The following is a 6,995-nucleotide window of genomic DNA, read 5'->3' as shown; positions in this document are numbered from 1 at the left end:
ACTATTTGAACCCACGTGACTTGACAAGGAGTTACATCACATGCATCCACAAATACATTTATCACGATCAATTGCGTTTGAAACCACGTGATTTTTCGATATACTTTTTCGAGCGGTATTTGGATTTTAGCCAAATTAAGGAATTTTCTTATGTGCGCAGTAGCCCTCCCTAAATCAAGTCCTCCTGCGAAAACATCACGGGAGTCTGAGAACCAGCGTTTGTCGATATTGAAGTAGTCAGCTTGCTGCAATCGCGGTAAAACGTTACAAAATAAATCATTTTAAGCCTTTATTTTCTGACGGTACTTATCAGTCACGTCAATTTCGTTATGGTGTTTACTTCAAGCGTTTTAAAATCCTGCGAAATTTTGAGGTTAATTTCTACGCACTTCGCGTTCTTCAATTTTGGAATGGTAATGTAAAGTGCCGTAAAGCTGACGCTGACACCAAAAAAAAAAACCCCTAATTCTGAAATCTTTAAATAACACAAATGTTTAAAGCATTGTCAATTTTCTAAGAATTATTTTTTTCTCATTAAGAAACTTTTGATCCATTGTTTGATAACTTGAACCGTACATTGCACCTTCCACGCTCTGCGGCAGAAAATGGGCCATGTTAACGAGACAGCCATTGCTTTCATTTCTTTCTCCTTCCTCACAGCTGGCTCGGTGGTCTAGGGGTATGATTCTCGCTTTGGGTGCGAGAGGTCCCGGGTTCAAATCCCGGCCGGGCCCAATGTATCCTTTTGCACAAGAGGGGTACGCTATCTTTTCTATATGAATTTTGAATGATATCGCAATGATCCAAATAATAGTCATGGACTAACTTTTTTTTTTGCGAAGCATTATAGGTTTGATTCATAAAAACTAAAAAATCGCCCGTCGTCGGATGGAAATTGTTTCTACAACTGAACGAAGCAATTGACTGTTTGGTGATATTTTGATAGTTGAAATTTTAACCCTCCAGTGGATGAACCCTAAACTCCAGTAGATATCGTTTATTGTTGGCCACTATTCCTTTACTTCATTCCCCTGAAATGACACAATCTTATCAGTAAAACAGTTAAGTTACCGGATCCAATTCCGCCTTGTGGCAATAAAGCATTTCCCTCTATTTAAAACACTACCAACCCAGGTAGCACAAACCATCGGATTTACGTTGGAGAAAGGTTGAAAATGCATCGTAATGGTTGGAAATATGTTTTGGTTAGATATTGGTTTTGTCATACGCTCATCCGATCATTTGAAGCATCGGAGGATGGTTTAAAACCAACCTATATCCGACTAAACGTATTCCCAACTTATTTCTAACCTTCAAACCTGTTTCACATTTACGCCCATTTATTGTAAGCTGGTTGCTGATTTGCGCGTTCTGCGAAGCGTGCGTAATGCGTCCCATAAGCCCCCCCCCCCCCCGCCTCTGCAGTCTTGTTGAGACCCATGACTTGAAAAAGGGGTGATGGAGGAGTGAGTGCGCCAGGGGCATAGCCATTTTCTTTTTCATTCCAGGGTCACATACACATTCACACGTGTCGTACTTGCTCACGGCGAGTGTCGTTCAATCTCACAAGTACTAAAGTCTTCCAAAGTAATTCAATTCACTTTTCCAACTATTTTTCTTTCTTTCAATAAATTTAAAACTAAGATAAAACATTGTTTTTTTTTTTTGGTATGTGTGTGTTTGATTATTAAATGCATTCTACTTTTATTTGTTTTCCAAGCACGACAAATGATTGTGGCTGTGCAGGCCCAGATTTTTCTTGTTTCAAACTGCTAGAATTTTTCCTACAAATTCATTTTGGCAGGAGGTTTTAGGAAGAGGTTGTTTCTAGGGGAATTTTATCTTTTTTTTTTGGGGGGGGAGGGGTCTCCGATGAATCGAAATTCTTGAAATTTTTGCTCATTCGAACTGATTTTCTTTTTTTGATAGATGCTTTAACTAGTTTTTTTTAGAGAATTTTGTGAATGCTTTGAATTCGTTTTAGAATTTCATGTTGTTTCTTTGTTTAGCTTTGGTAATTTTAAACGCACAATACATGTGCAATTTACCATAGAAATAAAATTGTATCTCTGCATGAACTTTTCTCGTTGATGGATAAAATACATTAAAATTCCTTCCCTAATACTAAAATGAAAAAAAAAAAAGTCAATGAACATGAATTTTTTAATGAAATGGGAGAGTATAATAGTTCGACAAAACAATAAAATAAGTAGTTTTCATGATATTCAAGTTTAACCCACGTCATTTTAATTGTTATGAAGATTCTAACTGAATGTGTATGCGTATGTTTTTTTTATTTTTTATTTTTATTTATTTATTTTTTTTAATTCTTATTTCAGGTCAAAGCAAAATTGAACCTTCAAACAAGCTAGGTTATTTTTCATGGCAGAATTTTAAAGTCAAAGATTTTATTCTGTCTTAAGAATAACCTTGCTGGTAATTAATATTTCCTGAAAAAGAAAAAAGAAACTAATGTATGCTTATGAAGATAATTTTCGAGTGATTATTCAGAAAAATAAAAGGTAAGAATTATAAATATCTTAATTTTTGTTCATATTTTATTGAAACGTTTGTAAATGATAGGGAAATGATAAATTGCATTTTTTTTTTTTTTAACTCTTTGAAACAATATATTGATGTAATGAGTGAAAATAGTAAAAACTTTAAATGAAACAGGTTTGAGAGCAATCAGAGGTAGCAATAAAGGTTATGATGTCACAAAGGGCAAAAAGTCACATAAATTATAGATACTATACATGATGCAACTATTTCTCTACTATATTTTAATTTATTTTAGCATATATAAGAATTTCCATACTTCAGCATATTTTTTTAATTTTTAGTATTTCTATTTCTACGCTTGTAAAATAATAATGATTTGATATATATTTGGTAAAGTATATTGATTTGATGAGGGAAAATAATAAAAAATTCAAATGAAATAGGCTGGAAAGCAATCTGAGGTAGCACACTATTAAGGTTGCGCATATTAAATTTCAATAACATTGGGAAATAGTTACTTAAATGTTGATTTTTCATCAGAATAGCGTCGGAAAATAATCAGTCTAACGTTGCAGCTAACGTTGGAAAATTGTTGGATAAGCGTCGAAATTTATATTGGGATAATGTTAAGAAGTGTTGTTTAACTGTTGTAATTTACATTGGAATAACGTTTGGAATTGATTGGTTCACCGTTGCATTTTACGTAGGAACAGCGCTGGAAAAATGTTGAGATAACGTTGGAAACCAATCGTTGGATAACCGTTTTCCGACGGTGCACTTTAACGTATGTTCTAACGTAAGAGGCCGACATAAGTCTAACGTAATAAGCTAACGTTGGCCGAATGTTCGTGTGCTAGCTGGGAAAAGATATTATCAAATTATCATTCCGTGGCGCGAGTTTCTTTGTTGATGAGGAGCGTTACTCAATCATTGGCTATTATATAAATGAGGATTTTCAGACGCATTTTTGCTTGCGAGCTGTTGCCAAATGACGATTGTGAATTTCAGCCCTATTTTTTTACGTCATAATTTTTCAAAGATTTCATTGGCTGCGGCGACACAATCATTGCGTTTTAAAATTGAATTTAGATCTAATGCTCTTTTTTTTAATTTGTGATCATAAAACATTATATTTGCTACTTACGCAGTAACAAGTGTAGGAAGCAAACATAATATGGAAAGGGGGGAAGGAACTACGGGAAGAAATTCATTCATCATTCCTTCTCCATAGTCCCTTTGTTTTAAAAGCTTCTTTAACAACTATTGTTCGAAAGCGGATATTCCGCCCCTTTCCCAATGAAAATTGAGTGTTGCTTTTTAACACATTGGAAGTGCATACTTTCACCACCGTAGAACAATTCACCCATTCCATATTAGACTGACCTATATTCAATTTGACAAAGTTTATTTCAACCACACATTCTGACCCAATTACTAATTTAATATCGAAGACGTAAAATGTGCACGAAAGTAGAAAGTTTCCATTCACGTAAATTTCTCCTTCCTAACAGCGGCCATTCCAAAATACTTTTCCAAACTTTTCATCCATTGGAAGTATTCTGATCATTTGTTGCATTGTTTCGTGTAATGTATTCAAGTTTGAAATACATTTGGGTTGTACTTCACAACATTTTCGAGAGCATTAATAGTATACTTTATGTTTTAAGTGGGAATTCTTAGACTGCAAGAAGTGATTAAAACGAGTAATACGTATGAAATTCTCCAAGCATTTGCGGTGAAGTAATAGTAGTCGTAATGGGGTCGTTTCTGAAATTTTACAAGTATTTTTTTCTGAAAGAGTATGCTTAATTGACCATTTTTAAAATAATTTGACAAAGTTTACTTTTTATAAAAAAAATATTTAAATCGGTGCACAGATTCAATTTCATTTTTTACGCTTTTGCACATGACATCACAAATGAAGAAATGCCATTTACTGATGCCATTAGCGCAGAGCGCAATATTTAATTCGCTGCTAAATTATCATAATCTGGAAATGCGGTACACAGTAAGCGTAAATATTTTGCGCGGGAATGGAGTAGAGCGCCAAAGTACATCACTTGTGACGTCATAAAGATCACGCCTTGTTTGAAAATCGGACATCTAAAAAATTAATAAAAAAATATCTGTTGAGGAAATGAAAGTATTTTCTGGATCCATGTTATATATATATATATATATATATATATATATATATATATATATATATATATATATATATATATATATATTTATATATATTTTGCTCATTCTGTCAACTTCAGTGACTAAAAGTACAGCAGTGACAACCCCATTTTATGTGTTCTGTTCTTATTAATAAGTGGAAGTTCTTATCTTTGAAAAACTGAATTTGTTTTTGATAAAAATCAAAGTTTTCGTAATCGATATTGCAAACATGTTTTGAAACGGTGTTCTTTATTTTTCAAAACGCTCTTTCTTCTTTCTTTTCGAATTTCTATGCTCGGTAGCTGATTCTTCGTGTTTCCAAATTTATAATTTTTAATAAGTTTCAGCTTGTTTTTTCTGATTTTTTCTATCGATTAAATGGCAGACATTAGTTTTATCATCAATTTTAATATTTAAAAAATTGCAGCATAATACATGGAACAATCATCAAAAAATAAATGGTAGATGCAGAATGAAATGTGCGCAGTTGCAATTTTAGTTGAAAGACAAAGAGAAAGAAAAAATATTTATTTTAAAGCAAACCAAAATGAGACGGGGGGGGGGGGGAGAAAAAAAAAACATAATATCCTAAATGAATTTATTTGAGTATTTTTGCTACAAGAAATTTTTAAGTTAGATATGATTTAAAGAATAATCATTCATAATTACGGTATATAAGTGTTTAAAGTTTATAATATACAAAGAATGTACAGAAATGATGACAAGTACCAAAAATATCCTATTAGAAAGAAATTTCAGGGAAAGAAAGAAAAAATATCGCATTTTTGCATGAAAAAAGCAGACGATACTATTTGTTACCAGAAACGCAATTCTGTTACTCTCTCAATATTTTAGCTTACATGAATTCGTCACACAATGATAACGGATCATGTGACTCTCTATCTACTAATTACAGAACGAATAAAATGTGCGAACGGCAGACAACGATAAAGTGAAATTGAAAACTATAATCTTGCTTTTAAAAAAAAAGAGGAAAGAAATAATAACAATCGGGTAGTTGAAAATTTCTAAATTTGTTTACTTTGATGCAAATTTTCCCATTTTTATACGTATTATTATTAGGGCGCACCCCTAAATATGCGCCAATTTTAGCAGTTTACAAATATTACTGCAGGTTACTGCAAGAATATAGAGTAAGCAGCGAAATTTTCGGCAACTCAAAAATGTTACTGCAGCCATTTCTGTGATAAAAAGAAATCTTTTAATCAGAAATATTATTATCTTTATCTTTACTAATAATAAAGCTCAAAGTCTCTCTGTCTGGATGTCTGTGACGCGCACAGCGACTAAACCGATCGCCGATTTTCATGAAATTCGGTACAAAGTTAGTTTGTAGCATGAGGGTGTGCACCTCGAAGCGATTTTTCGAAGATTCGATTTTGTTCTTTTTCTATTTCAATTTTAAGAACATTTTACCGAGCAAATTATCACAACGTGGAAGAGTAAATTACGAAATTATCATAATGTGGAACCGTAACATGGGCAAGCAAATGAACATAGCCAATTGGCAAGAAATTCGTCATCCATTATTTGTAAATATACAGGCGAACCAAATGACCTTTTAATTTTTAACTTCGGGCAAAGCCGTGCGGGTACCACTAGTTGAGAATAAAATACTTATTCAACTAAAATCAATAAAAATGCGGTGTCAACTAAGTCAGTAAATATTTAACGCAACCCCTCCATGCTTTAGTGCAGAAGCTGATCTCATTCCTACGAATACTTCATCACTGTTATTACTCGTGTTTTGAAAATTCGTTTAAAATGTTTTGTTGCCTTGGTAACGTTTGTTTAGCTCTGTTTGCGAAGATAATGTTGATCTTGAAAACTGGCAGACATTATGATGAATATTTGAACAACTTTTCCGATATTATACAGCCTATAACCTGCCATAAAATAATACGGAACTGCACTTTTGAAGGTTCAAGAGATACTTTAGCATGATTGGACGCAAACATATGATTTTGCTAAAATCCCAAAGACCTACATTGTTATATAGTGTATATTAAAATGTTTCGTTGATAAATTTTTACTGCCGAAACTAAAAAGAAAAGCAAAAACTTTCCTTATTTTTAAAGACTAGTTGTTAAGTTCCTTTCTCTATCCTTATATATGCGGTTCCACTTTTTAATTGTTGCAAAAAAAAAAAAAAAGTGAAGAATAATTGCAATATAAAGTTAATCTTCTTTACTTATAATAAAGCTGAAAATCTCTCTGTCTGAATGTCTGGATCTCTGTGACGCGCATAACGCCTAGACCGTACGGCCTATTTTCATGAAATTTGGCACAAAATAAGTTCGTAGCAT

The 6,995-nt window shown here is 32.9% G+C and overlaps 1 non-coding gene across 1 annotated transcript; it reads left to right on the top strand.

The window, feature by feature from the left end:
• Nucleotides 1–662: 662 nt before the first annotated feature.
• On the top strand, nt 663–734 carry Trnap-ugg (transfer RNA proline (anticodon UGG)). The gene has a single exon. It is a non-coding gene; the product is annotated as a tRNA-Pro (tRNA).
• Nucleotides 735–6,995: the final 6,261 nt, after the last annotated feature.

This window comes from Uloborus diversus, chromosome 4 (genome assembly GCF_026930045.1).
Source record: "Uloborus diversus isolate 005 chromosome 4, Udiv.v.3.1, whole genome shotgun sequence".
Classification (NCBI taxonomy): Eukaryota; Metazoa; Arthropoda; class Arachnida; order Araneae; family Uloboridae; genus Uloborus; species Uloborus diversus.
The sequence above is the reverse complement of the archived record's forward strand: the minus strand, read 5'-3'. Positions and strand labels throughout refer to the sequence as shown.